Source organism: Manis javanica, chromosome 9 (genome assembly GCF_040802235.1).
Source record: "Manis javanica isolate MJ-LG chromosome 9, MJ_LKY, whole genome shotgun sequence".
Classification (NCBI taxonomy): Eukaryota; Metazoa; Chordata; class Mammalia; order Pholidota; family Manidae; genus Manis; species Manis javanica.
This window is the reverse complement of record NC_133164.1, coordinates 1,458,667-1,481,592: the sequence shown is the minus strand read 5'-3', so window position 1 is coordinate 1,481,592 and position 22,926 is coordinate 1,458,667.

The following is a 22,926-nucleotide window of genomic DNA, read 5'->3' as shown; positions in this document are numbered from 1 at the left end:
TGACCTGCAGCTGGGTAAACACTGGCACGCGCAGAGGCCCACACCACAGCCTGCTTTATTTCAGCTCACCTGCCAGTGTGCCACTGACAACAGTTAATATTTGTCTCTCCTGCCGAGCGCCAGGGGCCGCTGGGCACTTCAGTTACACACTGGTGACCCCACACGGCCTTGAGAAGTAGATCCCACTGTAATCCCCACCTCGCAGATTCGCAAGTGGGGAAACCTGGCCTAGCCCCCACAGCTGGTGGGCACTGAGCTCCCTGCAGCCGGTGCCCACTGGCCTAACCAGGGAAAGAGTGCCAGGGGCATGGCTAGTCAGAACTCAGAGCCCCACCACATCTTAGCCAGAAATACTGGTGGAAAACTGAAAGCTGCATCAACAGCCCATAAACAACTATGCCACACACAACAAAAAAAAAAAACCGTGGGTTAGGGGCTGTTCCCTGGCTTCAGTGACCTGCCAGCTGCTCGGACATCAATCAGGTAGAAGGTCATTTCGTGACTCCGCAGGACATTTCCTAGCAATGAAATGTTGTGAACTTTCTCTCCCACGGGCGGCTGCGCTCGCCTCCCATCCACTTCTCTCGGAGAGAAAGTAGCTGAACACTAGTGATCTTATCTAAAATGATTTACGTATTCGTATGAGTCAGAAAACAAGTCATTGCGACTTTGGGCCTGTGAGGCACAGGGAGCCCACCCACGTCCCCGGAAACGGCCCTGCGGTGTGAGCAGGGGTCATCTATGCGTTTTTGTGTCTTCCCCATGGACGGCACCTGCCAGGACAGGCTGGCGGTGCCCTGGGAGGCAACACCGCTCTCAACTCTACGTCCCTGCCTGGCAGCAACCCTGCCCCCGCTCTGCTTTTCTTTCTTTTTTTCCTCCTTTTTGCCTTTCATTTCCTTGGTATCTCGACACGTTCCTGTATCTTCACCCTTCCTCTATTATATTACTTAGTTATGATTCTCCTGCACAGAGTGGAGCCAAGGGGTTGTCCATCCGATCTGACAGTCTCTGCCTTTTAACAGAATAAGTCGGTCTGTTGTATTTAATATAATTGCTCTAATTCCCTCCATTTTAAAATTCGTTGTTTACTTCCTTTGTTGGCTCCTTTCGTCCGGCCCTGCTAGCTGCGGACCAGCTCTCTTCCATCGCACCTGCGATGCCGTAGCTCCCTTGTGTTAATGGCGTCGGCTGTGACTGGGGCATATGAATCCATCGTATCGCTCTTTGGCATTCTACGACAGAGGATTCCAGGCGTTTCTCCCACGACACCCCCTTGCCCCCTCCCTGGTGAGTGCCCACACCAGGCTCATCTTGGGTAGATGAGAACTGGGGGTGCTCATGCCTGTTCCCCACCACACCTCTGCCCCTACAGATGACAGCCACCTGGGCTGGGAGAGCCCCGCCCACCTTCCAGCTCCGCGTCTCTGCTTCCACACCTGTGCGCACTGAGGCGGGGCACCGAGGGCGGCCCTGGGAGGCCTCTCAGGTCGTCGGGCACACCTCGAGGCTTCCATGCAGCGTCGTTGTCCCCTTTGAATCCGGGGGCGCAGAGCAGGCAGGCCCAGGCTCACTCTTTAATGATCGTTACCAGTAATGTCGTTTGCACCGTTTCCGAGTGTCCTGGCTCTGTGCTAAGTAACCGAGTGTTTCAACAGCATCCTCCCATTTAGTCCTCCTAACACTGTGAAGTAGGCGTTCTTATTTTCGCTTTTCAGATGAGAAAATGGAGGCATCACCAGGAGGTTGAATTGCCTCGAGACCCGAGCCACAGAGGTGGCAGGGGCAGAGCCGGCGTGGCCCTGGCCCCAGCCAGCCCCAGAGCAGGGGGCTCTGCCGACACCCCGCAGACCGCGTGTTTCCTGGTGTCCGTCTTCCCTGAGCCGTGAGTCCGCGACGGGAGGCCTTGTGACTTTCCTTCTCCACTGCGGCCCTAACACCTGCTGTAGGAGCTGGTGTGCATGAGGGTCTCGGGGTGCCGAGGAGAGAGGAGACCCTCTTTCAACCTGTGATTGGCAGGAGCGCCCCTTTAATCAATGGCTGCCCAGTGCTGACTCTGCCACAAGTGCAGGCAGGCTGGAGGCAGGCTGGAGGCAGGCTGGAGAGGGGGGACCAGCACAGCCCTCCCCCGAGATGGCGCTGATTGGCAGAGGAAGAGCCGAGGACGCTGAGCCCAGGGAGTGGAAGCTTGTAGCTCTGGCGCGAGGGCCATGGCTGAGGCTGGTCCTCAAATGGGCAGCTTTGACGGGGCCAGAGCATAGCCCTCAGGCAGGCGGACCCGGGGGCAGAAAGGGGCTGCTGCCCTGGGAGGAGCCAGCGGTGGGCTCAGCGCAGGCAGGGGAACAAGCAGGCGGTCAGGACATGGAGCGCGAACCTGGGCCCCTGGACTGAGCCCTGGGAGGGGGGCCAGCAAGCCCTGGGAATCCTTTGGGAGAAGGCGCTGGGCTGAGTGAGCGTCACCCTGATGGCAGGCTGTGCCCCTGCCCGGCCCCCCTGGGTGCCCTGCTCTCCGTGGACACTTCCCACTTGGGCACTGTCTGTGTGGCCGTGACTTCCTGCAGCCCCAGCTGAATGAGGGGCCCCAAGGGGCGGGCCGGTGTGCTCCCCAGCCCTCGGCTGTGTGTGAAGCCAGTTAGCACATAATAACTGCAGAAAGGCAGGGACGAAAACCCGCTATTCCTCGATTCTGCTTTTCCTCCCAGAGGGAGAGAATTTTAGGAAGATAATGACTGTGATGACAAATACATTTAAAAATTAGGGGCGGCATGTCTTTCCTCATCAATTCCTATTCTTTGGGTCATTAAACCTTGAAGTGTTAAATGGAAAGACACTCAATAAAGCAGGGCGCCGGGGGCCGAGGCCTGTCAAGGAAGCAGCCCCGAGTCCTTCTTGCCATTTGTGACTGTGACGGCTATTTTGTCAAATCTTTGCACATCAGCTTACGAAGTATGTTTTTCAGTAAAGCGCCATGTTGTTCTGACGGGCCACCTGTCAATTCGCATTCCATGCCGGTTTCCAGCCTCAGCTGGTTCCCGTGTCCCCAATCCCGTGGCCCCGGTACGCTGTGTGCATCCCAAACGCTCTGCCCCAACATCTGTGCCCGTGGGTCGCCAAGGAGCAGGAAGCCTTTACCGAGCCGGTAAATGCGGCTTAGGAACAAGGAAACCTGACGGCCGCATGGCTGGGTCCACCTTCACTCCATGGAACCCCATCCCCTGGCCCCGCGCTAGCATGTGGCCATGTGCAGACCAGCCCCCAGGGGACCCAGTGGGAGGCCCCGGCCTGTGGAGAGACCAGCCTCACCCTGCAGGGCCGGATGCACACTTAACATGCTCGGGTGGGTGCCCACCTCACCCCCACCTTCGACCTGTGGCCCCTCAGTGTCCCCAGCACCCCACCCAGCCTCAGTGTAGCCGGCAACCTACAAAGTTCCATCACCTCCCCCTCTGGTGTCCTGCCCACGTCTGTATGGCTGCTTCGTTTTGAATCCAATTCCTGGAGTGGCTCTTGATACCAGAGCCCTCATCACCTCTGCTCCGTGGACTAGGCTGCGTGCCAGCATATTGCCTGTCCCTTACGGTCCCCCAAGCCTCCAGCTGTGTCCCTTGGGGCCCATCAGCCGTCTGTCTCCTTGCTGGGCTTGCATTCATCCCTCGGGCCACAGTTCTGTCTTCTCCTGGCCTGCTCTCTGGCTCTGAGCTTTGCCCCACAGGGTGGGGACAGGTTGGCGGAGCCCGGGACTCCTGCCAGCGGCTGACAGTGATACATTCTCACTCCGCACGTCTGGAGGACCCCAGCTGGGAAGGGAGTCAAGACTGAAGTATTTCCTGAAGCCACCCCCCTGCCATGTCCCTGCTCCCCCTCTCCTCCCTCGCCGCCTGGCATTGCCCAGCCTGGTCCCTCTATACGGGAGTCCCAGAGGACAGGAACCCACCTGTCACCCTCACGTGCCCTCTGCCTGGCCCAGGATTGTCTCCCCTTTGTGGGGCTCCCCACTGTACACTCACTGTGGGGCTCTGGGCTGAGGCTTAGACTGGCAGAAAGCCCACCTGCTCGGACACTTACGGGCACATGTAAAACGTACGTCTGTGGGTCCCCAGGGCTGGGACAGCACGAGCTCCCCTCTGCTGACCTTCAGAGGACCAGACCGTCCAGCTTAGAGACTGGAAAGCCTCAAGTCAGTGTCCTGTTTGCGTGATGCAGGGTGCCTCGGGTTGGGGTGCCTGGAAGGGGGCTCTGACCAGCGCTCGTCCAGGGCACGCACCTGCCCATGCATGCGAGTGCCCCTCCTTGCCCTTCCTTATCTGGCTGCTCTGTTTCATCAAAGTCATATCCACCCTTAAGAAGCCCTTAATTAAACAGGGGGACTGAGCCCACGTATTTACCCACCACTCTCTCCTTAAGCCTTTATAAAAGGACAGTCAAGAGATTTTTGTTAAGGACACAAACGCACAAGGGCAGAAAAAAAGTCGGGAAAAGACAGTAAGGACAACATTTTAGAAGCTAGAAACAGATGCAGGAGGAGTAACCGACTTAGAAAAAGTGAGAGAGCTGGAGGCCAGGCTGGCAGAAGGGGCTCCAAACACAGGCTCATGCCGCAGACGGCAAAGGGGGTCCGGGACTGGAGGGTGGCGTGCAGCGAGGTGGCAGAACATGGGCTGGGAGTCTGTGTGGGAAGCCCCCAGAGCCACTCCAGGAGAGGGCAGGAGGGTGGGGGAGTGACACGCAGAACCTGGGGTCACTGCGCGGGGCTAAGGCCGGGCGGATCAGGGGAAGCCCGTGTGGTTGTGAGAGGCCCCGGCCTCTCCCTGGTGGTCCCAGATCGCTGGCAGGGAGCACTTCTGGCCTCGGGAGGAGGAACTCTCGGGGAGACTGGTGGCCCAGGAGAAGTGACTCTCAAAGCTTCTAGAGATTTAAGAACAAATAAATAAAAGGATCAGAACCAGAGTGCTTCATGCTCAACAGGAGCATTTGAAACCAGGAGACCGTGGAAAATCGCCTTCAGAATTTTACAGGGAAAAAGATTTCCTCCCCAGGAGTGTAACTCAAACAAACAATCAGTCCCGACTACAGGTCATGGCCACAAACACTGACTTACCCCGAAGTCATGCACGACACTGGGTGCCTGGGGCACGCGTGTGAAGACCAAGTTCTCATGTCCATGATGGGAAGTCAGTCGGCAAAACTGAAGTTTACTGATCAAGACGTAGGAGCAGGAGCCTGACATTTAAAAATGTGACCATACACGTGAGGATAAGCAGCTAGAAGATCTTGACCCATCGCCTCTGGGGACCGGGATGTGTGAGGGGAGTTCAGGAAGGACCCAGCTGTTTGGTCATGAGCTGGTCAGAGTTTTTAGACTGTGTATATGTCATGGGTAAAAATATTTTTCTGAGGTTTAAAGAAGGAATGAAGGACACTGGGGTTCTAATGCCTGGTCTGAGGGCTGTAATGTGCATGTATGATGAGTCTGTTGAGTTTCTGGTACTTTCCAGCATTTTCTGGCATCATGCAGTCGACTAGTGTGAATAATTCAGAACCAGAAATGGTGATATTTTTCGCAATTAGCTAAACAAAACTAACTGGGTTTTCACCTCATTATCTAATTACTCCCTATCCCCTAATTATCTGTGTGGACTTTGCAGTAATTGGGGGAAATGGTAAAAGATGAGATAGAAAAAAAGCCAAGATTCACTTGCAATGGTTCATAGTTGCTCTTTCTGGTTTTAATGGGGCAGCAAGGAAACGTCTTTCCTGAGCAAGTGTCTGCCCCTCTGTATTCTGCACACACACAGTTCAGTGAAATTCCACTTGAATGTCTTGATGCGTTCGTGCTCAGTGTAAAGCTGTTTGGAATGCATATTTAACCTGGAAGAAGGTGGATTTTGACTTACTTTACCTCCTCTCATCTGAAAAGGTGAGTGCGGTGTCTGTGTCCTGTGTCCTGGAGCTGCTGCCTTAGAACAGCAGAGGGACGTGGAGGCTCCAGTGCATGGTTTTTTTTTTAATTTAGAGACTCATTTGGACCCTGTGGCTGGGATTTGCAGTGTCTGCAGGACACATCCCACACAAAGACGCCGAGGCCTTCTTAGGACCATGTTCTCCGCTGCAGAACAGGTGCTGTGAGCAGGGCCGGCCAGGACGGAGGGACACAGTGGTTCTGACGATACAAGGTTATTGACACAGGGGAGGGCGAGCTGTCTCCTGGATCAGGGCCCTCAGAGCTGGGTCTGAAGATGCAAAGTCAAATGCAGCCCCAGGAGATCCTCGGGTGCTTCCTGCTGGGAGAAAATGGGTGGCGGGGGGACCACTTATTTAGCCTGATGGCTTTGACTGGTCTCGCTTGTCAGGGAAGGGTCACCTTCCCATTCCACGGTGGCAGCTTGGGCCCCACCTCAAATGCAGACAGGCATGCAGTGACTGTAGCGGGGGTCCTGGGGCCCACACACCCCACACCGTGAGGTCGGACTTCCAGGGGGTCAGCCAGCCTCCCAGGATCCCAAGGTACCTTCTTCTAACCAGCCTTGTCCCGGGCCTCCCCTGCCGGCTCAGAGAAGGCCTCACAGTCATTCCGTGGTCCAGCCAGTCTCGTGGGGTGACGGAGGAGGGAGCCCTGGCTGGGGGTCTCGATGGTACATGTAGAAGGGGCTCTGGAAGCTGCGCGGCCTCTTCGTGGGGATCAGCTGTGTCCAAACTGAGTCCAGCTGGTGCCTGGCGTGTAAACTGACCAAACTGCTGCTGTGCTCGGCCCGCGAGTCGGGGCCCCTGCCTCACCTCCCTACATGGCCTGTGGGCCCCTAGGACTCTGGGGCATGGCTGGAAAGCCTGTCTAGTCCTGCCTGAGCTTACTGATGAGGAAACAAGCCCCAAGAGGCAGGGCCTGTTCTAGGCGTGTCCTAGGTGCACTTCAGGCATGACCTAGGTACATTCCAGGCGTGTCCTAAGTAAGTTCCAGGCATGACCTACGTGTGTTCCAGGCGTGACCTAGGTGCACTCTAGGCGTGTCCTAGGAATGTTGCCGGTGACTTTGAGCCGCCGGAACATCCTCTGGTGAGGATCCTTGGCTCTGAAAGCAGAGCCCGGCTGGGCACGGCTGCCCCCCATCTTCAGTAGGGTTGAGTGAGCTCTTGGTTCCATAAGCAGCCTGTGGTGGGTTCAGTTCTCAGATGCTGGGGGGAAGCGTGGCCCCGTGGGAAGCAGCGTGGCAGAGGTGCACCTGCAGAGGGCTGCAGCCCCTCTGGCCTCCGGGGACATGCTCACTTTCTGCCCCGAAGCCCAGACTTTTGATGGTGTGATGGACACCCTCCTCCAAGTAAAGCATCACCCCTTTTCCTTGGGGTGTTACCCAACAACAAGTTTCCAGGGCTCAGACACCCGTAGCCTGGGCTTGTCTGGGGGCGGGCACAGCAGGCCAGAGAGTCCCGACATCCACAAACAGCCTCAATATAGCTGGAGTTTCAGCTTCAACTTCTCCCTTCACAGTAAAGAGAGTGGAACTTGGGCTCCCACACCCCGTGCCCCAGTCCGCACGGCCAGGAAGTTGACTCTGCCCCTGCTTGACCCTCCCTTCTGCCATCCTCTCTGAGTGTGCAGCCTCAGCGCCGTGGCATCTGGGGTCATCCAGACCTTTGCAAGGAATGCAGTTTTCTATTAGAGCCCAGATGTCTGTGACCAGGTGTTCACGCAGGTGGCTGCCCAAGAGGCCCATCTCAGGGCTGTTGAGAGATGTCCAGATGTCAGGATGGCCGGACCCCGTGGCAGCAGTGCTGGCAGGTGGTGGTAAGTGTCCCTGTGGGATGACTCCAGACCTGCTCTGCTGGCCGGAGCCTAGAGAAGAGACCAGGAGGAGCCAGCAGCCACCCTCTCTGGATATGACCCTGTCACAGCTGTGCCCAGAAGCTCATGGCCAAGTTTAGCACCAAAGCCCAGGCTTCCTGCTTGCATTTCACTTTTCCACCCTGTCGTCTTGCGCAGGCACGGCACTTACTTCCTGCACTCTGCCACTGGTGCTGACCACAGGAGACCGCAGGGGGCGATGACTAAGGCGTGTCCCTGTCCCCCTCGTGCCTACAGCCCTGTGGCTAACATAGCACATGAACATTAGTACAAGTAACGACTTAAGAATCAATGCTGCGGGGGGCTTGGTGCAGAGCACAGGCTGTCCAGAGCCTGGGGAGGGGCAGGGGTCCCTGAGCAAGGGCGTTTCAGCAGCAACCTGGAGGGGAAGTAGCGGCCAGCCAGCGAGGATGGGGGAGCCCGTCACCTGCTCCAGGCCTCGGCGGGGAGGGTCTGACGGAAGCAGTGGTCACGGGGCCAGCACAGGCCCCGCATGAGGAGAGGGCATTGGCTGGGCTCACCCGCTGTGGGACGGCTTTCAGTTTCTGCTCGGGCATCACAAACCTTAAGGTAGAAGGTGAAGGTAATCGATTTACATTTTTGAAAATCTTTTCTGCCTTCTACATAGAAGTGTGCTAGAGGACAGAGGCCAGCAGGCAGATGCGGGGTGTGAGAGAGGGGCGGTCTTCAGCAACCTTGGTGAGGAAATGGGGTGAGGGGCCCTTCATGGGGCTGGAGGAGCCCAGACCCTCACTTGGGCCCCTGGGGGCAGCCCTGCCCACGTCCCCGAGGACCTGTGCCAGACGCTGCACCTCCACCTTGCTCATGTCTGCACTGAGAGGAGGGGAGATGCACCTGCCCATCAGATGCCAGTGTCCTTGTGGGTGTGGGGTGGGCAGGGTCCAGGAGGAACAGCTTGCTGCCTTGGGGAACACGCCCCTCCTCTCCTGCCCACGGGGAGTCACTTAGCCCCAGGCCCTGTGGGGCCAGCACATGGCATCAGAGCACCGCCCCACGGAGGACAGGCCTTTCCTCTGCTCTCAGGCCCCGGGAGCCGACTCGCTGCCTGCTGGGTGGGTAAGTGCCACTCCGTCGTCGGAAGGCTGACTGGGGTCCCTGATCCAGCCACCTTGTTCGGCCAGTGCTACCACCTCTGGCCGGTGTGTGATCCGTGGCCAGAACCCTGGCAATGGACGGGCCCTGGAAGCAAGAGACTCACATTCTTACCTTGGGCCTTGGACGGCAGACACCAGGTCCCAGGAGGCCGCTACCCCTCGTCCGGGGCATCGCAGGGATGGCCTTGTGCCCCAGAGTCTGCAGGATCCTGAGTGCCGGCCACCCAGCTGCACCACAGTCACCAGAGCCCAGATGGCGCATCCCCCCTGGGGCTGAAGTTGAGGGGGCAGCACTCTCCACGGCCAGCGGTGGGAGAAGGGCAGGCCTGGGGACGCGCACTATCGCCCCTGCAGCGAGACCCGCCTTTGTTCCCCAGGCCGGAAGTCCTCCCGGAGGCGTTCAGGACTGCACAGGGGTTCCAGGCGTTGCCTCTGAAGGGAGCCGCCCAAGGAGACACACACCTTCATGGTCTGGGGTCACAGTGTGCCTCCTGGGACCCCATGTTTACTGAAGACAGAAGTGTGCATCTTTTTTTCTTAAGAATACATGGAAAAATGGAGCTCGGTACAGCCGGGTAAGGCAGAATCCGAGGATTGAGCGACCCCCTGGGGTCCGAGCTGCCCTAACAAGGAGGCAGGCAGCCTGAGCTCCTTCTCCAGGAGGCAGGCGCCACCTCTCGCCCACCCTGGGCCACGCTGTCCCAGCTGTTGGGGGTGAGCGCCTCGCGGCCTGCTCCCCGGGGGCCTGTGCCTGTCGCCCAGGGGGATGCCCAAGCCTGCGGGCCCCCAGTGCACGGCATGCTGTCCTCTGGAGGAAGCCATGCAGGGGACCCTAGGTCAGCCCTCTGGCCACTAGTCTGAGCCCCCCCAGTGGAAGCTGTGGCTTTGCCACTGTCTTCCCCCGGCAGGTGGGGGTTGAGCATCTCTGGGGTGAATGGCTGAATGGTCGGCCGTCAGGTGGTTCTCTGGTGCCCTCCTCACCTCCCAATGGGCACTGATTTATCCACTGTGCCTTCTGGCTGGGTGGGAGGCATCCGCTCTGCAAGCTCAGTGCCTGCAAAGACGGCTGCACATGGCAGCATCTTTGGAGATGCACTCGTGGTGAATTCACTTTCAAGCTCAGCCACAGCACAGGCCCTTCACCGCTTCCACCCATGCGGTGCTTCTCTGCAGGCTGAACCCACCAGTTATACGTGAGTGTGAACTCAGCACTTGTTAATCATATGCATATTGGTGTGTGTGTATATATATATATATATATACATATATATATATATATATCTGTGACATTCACTGACCATCTACTGCTGGAGCTGAAGTCAGACACAGCCAGCATGACACGGAGCGTGGCGTGTTCCAGGCAGGTAGAGACACTGCCTGTCCCAGGGCTAGGCAGGGGTCCACCCTGCAGAACCTGACGCCCCAGTCCCGGCTGAGGCCTGGTGGTGAGGCTGGTGAAGAGAGGACTGGTGTGCAGATGCGGCCACACGCTGAGTCACAGCGATCCCTCCTGGCTACCTGCAGACAGCGGCAGCTGGGTACTTATAGGGGAAATAGCGTGGGCCCATTGCAGACACTGCCTATAGGGTTTCTGTGAAACACTCATGTAATTTGACCTGTAAGTATTTGTCAGGGGAGGGAGCAGGAATCTCTGGTCTAGAGGCTCCCAGCCTCCAGGGACTGGATCCCAGTCACAGCACAGTGACAGGTCCCACCAAGATGGACACAGCAAGTCCACTCTTCACAGAAATATTTTAAGGAACATGAAAGTTTACAGTGCTGTTTAGAGTAAATTTAATACTTGTGGATTTAAATGCCAAAGGGATGATTACACGGAGTTACAAATCAGATAAGTGTTTTCTACAAAATTGTGGAGCATAAGCCGATGTCAACCATGATGTGTGCAGCTGGCGATCCTGCTTTGACTGGAGCGTGAAGAGCAGTATGACCACACTCACTGTGTGAGGCCGCGGGTGGGCAGGGTGGGCGCCAGGGCCTGTTAGCCGGGAGCCGGGCTGTGCGCCCATGCCTCTGCCTGCACCGCGGTCAACGGCCTCACGTCGTTGCTTGGAATCTGCACCGTGGGAGTATTTACACCGGAGGAATTGGTCAACACTACATATCAAGATTTTTTTCTTTTCTTCCCTTTTTGTTTTTGTTCTGAGAGCCATTTAATAAACACTTGCTGGCATGACCACGGCCTGCATCACACCCAACCCAGATTCACACCAAGCCCCAGGTTTCGTCTGCTGTGAGGCTCGCTGCTTGCTGCCAGCACCCTCTGACCCTGACAGATGGAGGAACGACTTGTAACAGCAAAGCTAAGGGGCATCCCAGGCCATTTCCACCCCGACAAACCCATCACCTTTCCCACTGCGCCATATGCCGCCACAGTGCTGCGCCATGCGTATGGTTTTCTTACATGATTACTTTATATTTGGGATTCAAGGTTTTAGAAGTAATGTACTTCAGGGGAGTTAGGCTTTCTATGAAGTGTCACAGGAGCACGTTGGCAAAAATTATTAGGGTTCTGTTCACGTATCACTCAGCGCTGCTTACCTGTGGTTGTTAACATACGTTACTAATGAAAACATATCCCCCAATTGTTCAAAACCACTTCAGGATTGATAAGTATACAATATAAGTATTTTATAGGTGTAATTCAATTAATCTCCAAAGAAAAATATCTGTTGGATGCATGTAAACATACTGGTTAAATTGTGCATCTTCATTTCTTCCACTCCGATGACTGAGACTGTGGAGAATAGACTATAAAAATTGCACCAAAGAGCTTATTCTCTTTTTATCGCCTGTCAAATTATTGTTGCAACACCCATCGTTGGTGGTGAAACATTGCGATCGGATGCTAGCTAGCGACGAAACACCAAGTGTGTCACACATTGAGTTTAGGTAATGTACCAGAAAACATTGCATGAAAACACTAATTTTCTCAATATATATTAGTAGACACAGCGTTTACCAATGAGAAGTGAAGATGTTTTTAACCAGTTTGTTTACTTGAAGTCTTGGCCAGGCTGCATGTAAATGTTGTCCAGCTGGTGTTAAAACTGGGGACAGAGGCATCCTTAGGGCTTCCTGGCTGCGCCGTTATCACCCCAGAGGCCCAGAGCCACAGTCACAGGACCCCACTGCAGGCTCATCCTGTTTGCTGTTTAAGTGGCACCAGCGTTTCTAACATCACTTCGAACACGTGCGGCTTCTCTTTCCTCAGTCCACCACTACTAACTTCCCATCAGCTGTGCCCACCCAGCTCCCGAAGGAGAACGCCACACTGTGGCCCTGGAGCTGGCGATGCCAACCAGGGAGGGTGGCAGTTACTACTAGCTACTGAGCGAAGAGCCAGTTCAGTGTAATGTATGTGGTCTACAAACACTAACACAAGAGAATCAAGCGATCTGTTATTATCAGTCTTGGATGCTGCCAGCATTTTATTATCTTATTATGAGCAGCGTTTCCAAGAAGAATGTCTTTGTCTCTTACACCATTCTTGAGAAACCTACTCTTCTGATTACGGGATAATTGTTAACTAAACACGGGAGGAAAGAAGAGTATCTTGTGGGTCATGAAGCGGTTCATCTGAAGGTTGTCCCCGGAAGCCGGTTCCAGCAGTTTTGCCCAGTTTGACCTTCCGTGGGACTCTGTCCTTAGATCATCGTGACACAGTTAGACCCTAATTTTGGTGGCCTTCATCTTGTGCCTATTTAAATGATCCCCACTAACCTCACACAGAATATGGACAAGTGTCAACACCTGGGAGCATCCCCTGGCTCGCGAGCGTCGGGAAACACCGCAGGGAGTGACTAATGGGGTCTCCAGCGAAAGACATGAGAGGGAGCCAGGACTTCGTGTCCCCCATCAGCAGTCGTGAAGGTCCACACACGCCGGCCCCACTTTCCACTCTGGAGCGCCAGGCAAGGCCGCACATTAATTCAACAGCACCCTAAAGAGCAGGGGTGAGGAGCGGCTGTGGATGGACGTCCAACACAGAGGGGCCCCCAGCCAATGCAGAGGCGGAGTGGGGGGCGGGCGGCGTTCCCTGCAGGATGAGGGGTCCAGGGCAGGGGCCATTCCAGGCGAGCAGCTGGCGTTTGCTTCGGTTTCTTTATATTCATAGCAGAGCTGTTATCACTACCTAGTGACAGCTTATGAAGAACGAGGTTGGACTGGAGTATGTGAAAGGATTCAGAAAGGAAGGGTGTCCTGTCTATATTCTCAATATAATTTGTTCAACACATTAAATACATTTTACATACCTTTTATGAGAGTAAAATAAAACTTTACAGGGGCTTTTTAATTTTTTTTTTTAGAATGTAAGTAAAACCCCTAAAATATAAAATAACCCCTAATCTCATTCCCAGGAAGAGTGAGTGTTAATGGGTGTTGCCCACCAGAGGTGGCATTTCTACCATCAATATCCTGCGGCTCCATCCTCAGCAGTGCAAAAACTTTAAAACAAAAATCAGGTTGGGCGGACAGTCAAAATCTATGAAACCGAACCTAGAGCCCTAACAAAACCAGCTGGTCCAGATGCCCCTCCAGGGACCCGTTGGCAAAATCTGGAGATAATTTGGCTGTTCTGTTTGGGGTGCTGCTGGCATCGAGGAGATGGAGGCCAGGGGTGCTGCCCACCCCTCAGGGCACGGGATGCCCTGCCACCAGCAGAGCCCGAGAGATCTGGCCCTCCCGCCCGCTCCCCAGAGGCCCCACAAAACCCCCCAAAATGCCGGCCTCATCACCTCTCCTGGTCTGCCCACCACCAATTCATCCGTGCCAGCATCTGTGTGCCGCAGACAAGCATGGAGACGAATAGGGCAGGGCCCCAGTTCTGGAGAGTCCCACAGCCCAGGTGGGGAGCAAGGTCAACAACAGAATAGCAGCTATTAAATTGTCTAATCGTCCGGCCACCCCTGAGAAAGTCCTGTGAGAGCTTCCATCACGCAGATGCAGACACTGGTGCGTTGACAATGACGACAGACGGAATTGCCGGCCTCGGCAGCGAACCGTGCTGGAGGGTCAGAGCAAATATCTGCTGAGCTCTTTCCTCGCCAAGGGCTGTGCAGAAAGCGGGGAGCAAAATCTCTGGCTTGTCAACAAACATGATTTACTATAGCGATTGATTGTTTTAACATTATAGGCCAGAATACAAATCAATTTTATTTTATTTTTTAGTGTTCATCTTGTAAAATTCATTTTTCCAAAATGCTGGCTGCTTCTTTCATTTTTAAAGGATAAAAATATTGCTAATTGCCTTTCTATTGACCTGTGGCTTCTGACAAAAAATTGCATGTGTAATTGTCCCACAGGATAGCATTTTAAAAGAAATGACATCTAAATTAAAAACTCTCCCTAAGGACCTCAGCCAGAGTAATGAATTGATAGTGACAGATTTGTTTCTCTCTCATCTCAGATTCTAGGGACAGTTTTTATGCTGTAGCAAATGAAAATGAAAAAAACAAAAACCCTTTCAGAATAAGAATTAAATTTTCAAGTTATAAAAGTTGACTATTTTCCCCGAGAGTCAGTGCTACATACAATTGTGTGTGTGCTTGTTCGTCCCTCAATGTTTTCATGCATGTGTGGTGGGCAGGACATGATATGAACAGACACGATGCCTCCTGCCCAGTATGGTAACCACTAGCCGCATGTGGCTTTTAAAATCAGAATCTGAATTTCAATTATTCAAAATCAAATACAATAAAAAACTTAGTTGTTCATTGGCACTAGCCACTGTACAACTGGTCAGGGGCCGCCACGGAGCAGGCACTAGCGGATGAATGTTTCTGTCACCACGCCATGATAAATCCGCACATTTCTAATTGTCATCTAGCAACGAAATAAGGGTTTGCTGCTAATCTAACTCCTCATTTTGTCAGTCTCTGTGAGTAAGGAGCATGCTACCATATCAAACAATGTGACATAATTCCTGTGAGTGTAAAGATTTTTGTCATTTTTGATGTTTGTGACAGAACGATCTCATTTCATATGAATACATTTTCAAATTTGGCTTTAAGAAGTACCCTGGTTTTGGGACCCCATGAACTGCTCCAGGATGAAAGGGCGGTCCTGGGGTATCTGTGGGACGTGGCACCTGCCTGGGGCAAAGCCCAGCCCTGCAAGGACATCCACCCTCCTCTGGACCTCTGCCAGGACAACTGGCTCAGAACCCAGATTTTGTCATTGCAGTGGGTAGAAGCCCGTGGGCTACCCGAAGGCTTCACGGGTCTGAGGTCATTGCCCTGTGGTCACATCAGAACAGCAGAGAATCAGGTACAAGAAGGCAAAATTTCCTCCAGGGACAAGCTTTTCCAACAGCCCCTCTTGCGGGGAAGCCCCAGGATGGGACAAAGAAGCTGACCTGGGAGAGTGTGTGTGTTTCTGCTTTTCCTGAGATGCAGCTGACATGCAGTTGTCCCTTTATTTGTGGGTGAGTTACCCCAGAGCCACCCGTGGTCAGGAAACAGATGGTCCCCCTGGCTGCCTGGTGCTGCGCACATGCCCACGTCCCTACCCTCCTTCTCCTCCCACAGGCACTTGGTCACCACCTCCTCCCAAGAGGCGAGTGCAACCCAATAAAGTATTTTGAGAGATGTTTATTATAAATCTTTTTTACTTCTATTTTTTATTACAGTATATGGTAATTTTATACAAAATTTTATCACAGTATATATTCATGATCATGTCTTGATGATTATTGTTGCTAATCTCTTCCTGTGCTTAATTCATAATTAAACCTTATCATAGGTGTGTATGTACAGGAAAAATACAGTATCTGGGGGGCGCAGTACTGCCCACGGTGCCAGGCCCCCTGGGGTTTTGGGGTTTGTGCCTGAAGAGGAGGGGGCATTGCTGTATGACACTGAGTTTAAGGTGTCCACTGTGTGGATCTGATGCATTTATATACTGCAATGTGGTCCCCAGTGCCGCGTGAGCCAACGCCTCTATCATGTCACATGATTATTTCTTTTTGGTGGTGAGAACAATTAAGATCCGGTCTCTTAGCAACTTCGAGGTCCATCAGGCAGAACCGCGGGCTGGAAGCACGGCGCTGCGCATCCGCTCCGGGCCTGTTCTTCTAGTCGGAAGTTCGTGCCCCAAAACGCCGTCTCCCCAGCATCCCCAACCCCCCGCCCCTGGGGACCAGCAGGCATTCACTCTCTGCTTTTAGGAGACGGGCCTTTTTAGATTGCATGTGGATGTGAGACTGTACAGGGTTCCTCTCTCTCTGCCTGACTTTCCTGCTAGCATGACGCCTTCAGGGCCCATCCATGTTGGCATGAATGGCAGAATCTTCTTTCTTGTGGCTGAATAATATTCTGCTCCTGGGTTTATAGCCGATGGAAATGAATCAGGGTCTCAGAGAAACCTGCCCCCCGACGTTCACTGCAGCATTATTCACAACAGCCAAGATGTGGAAACTACCCAAGTGTCTGCCTAAGGAGGAGTGGGTAAAGAGGATGTGTGGCTGAGAAGTAAGGAACCTTTCCAGCCCACAGCTGTCCAGTCCCACCGTGGACCTCAGAGTGCCCTGTTTAACTGTGCAGGCCTCTGCGCCATGGCTGGTGGCCTTGACCTGCCGGGAGTTACTCAGAAGTGTAGGTGGGAGTGCCTGCTGGCCATGCGCCCCGGCCATTGCAGTCAGTGGGGCACAGGGCCTCCTTCTCCGCCTCCTCCTGGGGTCCTCACTGAGGCATTTCGTCCTGCGGCGGCGAGCGCCAGGCGAGGGGCATTCACGGCCCACGAAACCTCAGGCTCTGGAATTCACAGTCGAGGCTGCAAAGCAGGAGCCGCTCAGCGAGGGTGCTTATGAGACGGAGGGAGCCCTGTGCGTGGGTCTGCAGGGCCTGCCGCCTGGCGCAGCTGCCGGCTGTTAGCGTTCTGCTCCCGCTTTGTTCCTCACAACCTCTTTGCACTGAACTCCAGATGCAAGTGAAACGGTCACAAAAGAAGTATCTGGGTTAAATGCGTGCTAAACAGGTTTAAAATCACTGCTCATTGTTTGGAAGCAGATGCAAGCCTCAAACAAATGCAAAACAGCAAGGCAGACGGGAGAGGGAGAGGGCGGGGTGGACGTGGAGCCCCAGGGCCGGGTCCCGCAGAGGGTGAGGCAGGCTGCTGCCCCGAAGGACAGGGCTAGCCCGCACCCTGGGTGCAGGCGCAGCTGAGGAATGGAAGGCAGACGGCAGCGCCCTGGCCCCTCACGAAGCCCTGACCTCTTGGGCAACCGTCTCTGTAGCTCTCAGACCCCGGGAACTCCTATTTGCGAGCATCGGCCTCGCTCCTGGTACTCACTTTCTGAGGGACTTCATGGGCTCGCCCCAGAGCTGGGGTCTCCACGCACCCGAGCTCCGCGCCCCCGCCGGAGAAGGGCTCACTGGTGAGCACAGTGCACACTTCTGTCCTTTGTGTCCGGGCGCATTTTACACCAGTGTTGCTTGCATGTTTTCCAAGTTGCCAACAGGCTTGCGTCTCTGTGATCCAGCCGCAAGCTTGGCTTCATGCAAAACATGTTTAATACAGGACATGTGTTTCGTGAAAATAACCTTGATCCTGGATCCTGGACCGACTGTGAAGTATCCTCGGAAGGCCTCAGGTCTAACACTTTCTATTCTGACTACGCCATTTTAATTAGCACTCGGCTCTTAGCTCTGTGGGGAGGCACCACTCTTTGTACTGACTGGTTGGGACACTGAGGCACCTGCCCAGGCGCCCTTGAGAGCAGAGGTCTGGCCCACAGCCCACACGGAGGCCCCTGTGACCTCACGCTGCCTGCACTGAAAGGACAGTACCACCAGCCGGAAGCTCATTCTTCGTTGTTTTCAACCCTTCAGTGTCAAGACACTATTTGTGGGGGGAGTGGGAGGTAATAACTTACTTTTAAAATCTGACTTTTGATCAATTTTTATTTCTTACTTTAACTCTGCTCCATAAATGTTGTGCCGAAATGACTGAAAATCAGCTTAGAACAAGGAACTGCTCTTGTTTCCCCTTTGCCACTTCCTGCAACTTAATGTAAAGGGAAATGTTTAAATACCTAAATGCTGCCCGGAACTATAAACTTCCCACCCACTGCTTACGTATTCTTCCTGTCTCCTGCTCACGGTGAGGGAAGGCGAGGGGCTCCAGCAAGAACTCCTGCCCAGTTCTCCTCTATGGATACATCGGGTTCCTGATATCTCTATATCAGCCCATGGAAGTGTGATGCTTATCCAACCTTATGAATTATTAGCTCCTTAATGATAATATATAATAGTCATGCTAAGCATCTGAAATCTATGAACAATGTAGTGTAATGCCACAGTAAGGATATTTCACTTATTCAACAGCTATTTAAGAACTTAGTACGTGCTGAGCACACGTGTAGTGCAGAACAGGCCCCGTTGATTACACCCGGCCGTAAGCAAGGACACCGAGGGCAGACGGGCCCAAGCGAGTTCTGGGTGAGTGGGCTGGGACAGGCTTCTCTGCCAGGGATGCCGGAGGGACAGTCAGGGAGGCTGGTGAAGGGGAGCCTCAGCCCCCCAAAGCATTTTGACTTACATTTCGGAGATGGGAAGGCCCTGGAGGATCTTCAGCAGAGGGTGCTGGGCTTACCTACACCTCAGAGCAGCCTTCCAGCCACTGTGTAGGCAGAGACCGTCTGGGGGACCGGGAGGGGCCTTGGCCGTAGTCCAGCCCCGGGGGGCGCTGGTCTGCTGGGCATGTGGTGGTGAAAATGGTGAAATGGAACAGGCCTCTGTGTGTCTAAAGGTCCTGCAAACAGGGTGTGCGGAGCGCATGGTGTGGAGAAACGGGGAGGCCCGGGTGACCCTAGATATACAACGTAAGCTTCCCTGGAGCAACTGGAAGAGATTTTTTTCTTCGCCCTCCCTCCTTCCTCCCTCCTTCCTTAGAAAGAGCAAGTTCCTCTCTGATGGCTGCGGCTTCCCTGCTGCCTTGGGAAACACGCTGAGCAGGAGCGGGTACAGGTCGGAGGGTGAGGCACGGGGAACCCGGTGACCGTCAGCGGGTGGGCAGCGCGGGGAGGGGCCTGAGGTTCCCAGAGGACCCCGGGCGGAGAAGGCCCTCGGCTCCAGGTGCACGGACAAGGCCCCCGAGTCTGCACCCCCAGGCTGGCCTCCCCAGGGCACTGCCCCTTCACCCAGGGCTGGGGGCCCCCTGTACGAACCATGACTGAAAACATTCCAGTAGCCCTTGGAAGGAAAACCAAATGTTTTCCGGGAGATACTTTTAAAACTCCGTAAGGGATGGGGGATGTTCACCTCAGATTTGAGGTCGTGCGTATCCGGCTGCACCTTAGCAAAGAGCTCTCATCGGTATAAGCAACGCATAAATTCTCTTGTTCACCTTTGTATAATAAATATCTCTTATTTTTATGCAAAAACCTTCTTGAAAGCCTTGCACTGTCCAGGAGAGGCTAAAACCAGTTTCTGCAGGGTCATAGGGTTGGCTCATGGGGAGACCAACTTAGCTGCATTGTCCATTGCTCGGCTGTTCATGGAGGACCTGCTGACCACTCCGCATGGGTCAGAGGGCACATGGCTCCTTAAAAGTAAAACTCAACAGTTAGATTAAAAACATGGCTAAATACAGGCCAAATTAATTGTTGAGCATTTTTAATAACCCTGGGTAATCACCATCGAGGAGCATGCTTCTTCCTGGGCTGCAGACCCCACGCTGGGCGCTGCCCTCCGCCTGCTAACGCAGCCTCTTCCTGGAGAAGCAGCCCCATGGTGGTGGCCTTGACACAGCTGGCACCACTCCACGCCGCCCCAGGCGGCTGTGTGGGCTGACTCGGCGCTCAGCGCCCACACCAGTGCATCTCCTTAACCCCGTCCCAGCCGTCTGGGCCCCTGCCTCCCTCGGCTGCTGGATCGAGATGGGGGACAGAGCATGGCCCCCGGCCCTGACCCAGCCCAGGGCCCAAGTCCATCCCTGGCCATGCCGTGCATCCCGTTCCTCACTGACCCCAATCCACTGCTAAATGGAGCTAGCTCTTGGTTTCTGTGGAACTACAGCGACCTGAACGGCTCACAGGGCTGCGGGCTTATCGTGCGCCCTGAAGGGAGAGCTCTCTGCAGGGCTAAGCCCACGTGGTCAGCAGCTGGCCCACCACACGCCCACCCACAGACATTCAGAGCCAGTGCCCGACCCCCGTCCTTAGCCCACAGGGCCCCCGAGGCAGGGGGACAGTGTTGCTGAGTGAGGGAGGGCCACACACAGCGAGCAGCCCAGGAGGTGCGGGCAGGAATCCCCCCTGATGCAGAAATGCCCAGCAGTGGGAGACCCACCTGGGAGTCGGTGAATTTGGAGGCTCCAAGATGCTTTCTTTGGGGGGCCTCAGAACCGAGTCTCTCCACACTCTAGATGTTTCAGAGGTAAGACTTCCCAAAAAAGGCAACTTCTGGACTTCAAGCTATGCTTTTACTCAGGTGTGTGACGTTTGGGACCATGTAAGCTGCAAATGTGGCCTGACAGCTCAGGCAAGCCAGGTGGCCGGCAGTATCTGGAGAGAAGACGGCAGCGAGTTGCTGTGTGGTGCCCATGGTTGCCTGTGCCTCGGTTTCCCCTTGCAGTACTGGGGGGAGATGCTTCCTGCGTCTGCTTCACCTCCTGGAACTGAGCGGCCCTCGGGGACCCCCAGCGCTTCCCTTGCTGTGTGACATGTGGCAGTCTAAGCGCTAGAAGGAAGCCATGGAAGTGCATCCTGTGTTGGTAAAATTGCGAGTCTTCACGAGGTCCATGCAGGCCGTGAGGCAAGTACCATTTTGCACCCTATTAAATCCGGAAGGTGTCTTTGTGAACCCTTCCTCAGGAGGGAAACTGGAGCAGCATTAAACTTGTAGCTGTTTTCTGTGTACACAATGCGAAGCAGAAAATTGAAACAGAGGATTACTGGAGGGGACACATTGTAGCGAGCTCTGTCGCCCACATTATTTCTCCTTTATTAAGTCCAGACATGAGAAAGCACCGCTCCTCCTGCGGCGTGGACAAGTGGATGTCTAGAACCCTCTGCACAACAATTATCTTTATAAATAGCTGGCGGCTGCTTGCCTGGGCAGCGGTGCAGGCCCCCCCAGACACACTTGAGCCCTCACAATGCCCCAGGTATGAGTCACGCAACTTGGGCCTGGGAGAGAGAGGCTGAGGCATAAAGCAGGGTTAATCAATGGCAGCCCCACCTGAAAACATGTTTTCAAAAACATCCTCATTTCCCGCACTCCAAGTTTCCATTAGCAGAGAGCAGATGGAGCCCGGGGGAGGGGGGCTGAGCCTGCCCAGGGGGGCTGGGGGCCTGCACGGTGCCGGCCTTCCACTGTACCTGCCCGCCCGCCTGCCCTGCAGCGTGGGCAGAGAACCCCGACCCGGAGGGGAAAAGGGCCCTCGTGTCCCCTCCCATCGTCATGAGCACCTCTGCCACCATCGTGGCCTGGCTCTTGAGACCGGCTCGCTGTTCCTCGTGGGTGAACCTGGGAACATTCAGCTTCTCGGTAGCAGGTCAGGGGCTGATGTTTAGAGGAGGGGCATCTGCCTCCAGGCAGGAATGTGATAAACGGGAGAGAAAATGACCTGCAAAGATATCTAAGTGTTTGAAGAAAAGCCCAGGTCATCTTCCCACAGGCTCCTGACACCGCTGAGCTCCGGGACCAAGCAGCCTCACCCGGTGGCTCGGAGGGGCCAGTGTTGGGCTGTTACCCCTCCTTGGCACCTCCAGGAGGCATTTGACATCCAGCCTGGCAGTATGCGGTAGCACAATTTTAGTTAGAATTAGGGAGCTGAAAGGGGCCAGAGGTTCCCAGCCTGGGTGGACCTGCCCTTCCAGGGGGCACTTGGGACTGGCAGGTGGTCTGGGGGCACCTGGCTGTGGTGGGCGGGAGTGAGGATGCTCAAGGACCTGCGGCCCAGATGGGGGACTGAGTCTCATGGTGCGGAACAGACCCCCAAATCATCCATTTCCAAGGAAGGAAGGGGGAAGGGAGGTAAGGTGTGGGGCTGGCGGCTCTTTCCAGGGTTTGAGGTCACCTGGTACAAGCTGGGTGTCTTTAACCCAAGACATGGCACAACTACAGAGACCCAGAGGATCATGGAGAGCAGCATATGTCCAGTTCTTCCAGGAGTTGACTCAGCGTTTCTTGGGAGCAATGGGAGGAGAGGGGAAGGCAAATGGAGAAAGGGCAGAGGCCGACCCGAGAAGGGGCATCAGCTGACCTCCCCTCATGAGGGCCTGAAGGGGCAGAGGACTGTCAGCGCCCCCGACGCTGTTCCTACGGGGCCGGGAGGGCGTCAGGCTGTGCAGGCCATCCTCCAGGGCATGGCCTCGTGCAGGCATCTCTAGTCATCTGAGTTTTACAAAACTGTTTGTATCAGAATTTCCCTTCCTCCCACCTAAGCTATGATTTGCCCGTGTTACATACTAGGATTCATTTACTGCCTTTATATGAAAAACAAACTTCATATTGAGTAAAAATGTCGAGTGCTATTTCCCAGAGAACCGCAGTGAATTCGTGGCACACAGGGAGGCTACCTCTGCCCATGGCAGGCCCGGGCTGTGAGCGACTTCCCATCGTCCACCCGGGCCACGCTCGGCACCACTGCCCCCTTGATTTGGCCCATGAAAACCCAGCTGGGGGAGAAAAAGCCTACATGCTATGCGTTCTGGGGGCTGGCTGATTTAGTGTGTTCAGGAGAGAATGTACGTACACCTGTAGGAGAGAAGGTTCCCTAACACACTGAATGACTCTAAGCACATTGCTGTGGCACAGGAGGCCCCGGGGAAGCCTGGGGTCCGCGCGGGCCTGTGTGAGGACCCGCAGCAGGAACACTGGCCGTGGTGCTGAAGCTGGGCCCCCTCTGGGCCCCCTCCTGCCCCTCACAGGCTCTGCGATTCTGAGCAGTGTCACTCAGCTCCCTCTGCTTTCCCCTGTGAAAAAGTGACAATGTTGATTGTCCTAAAAAC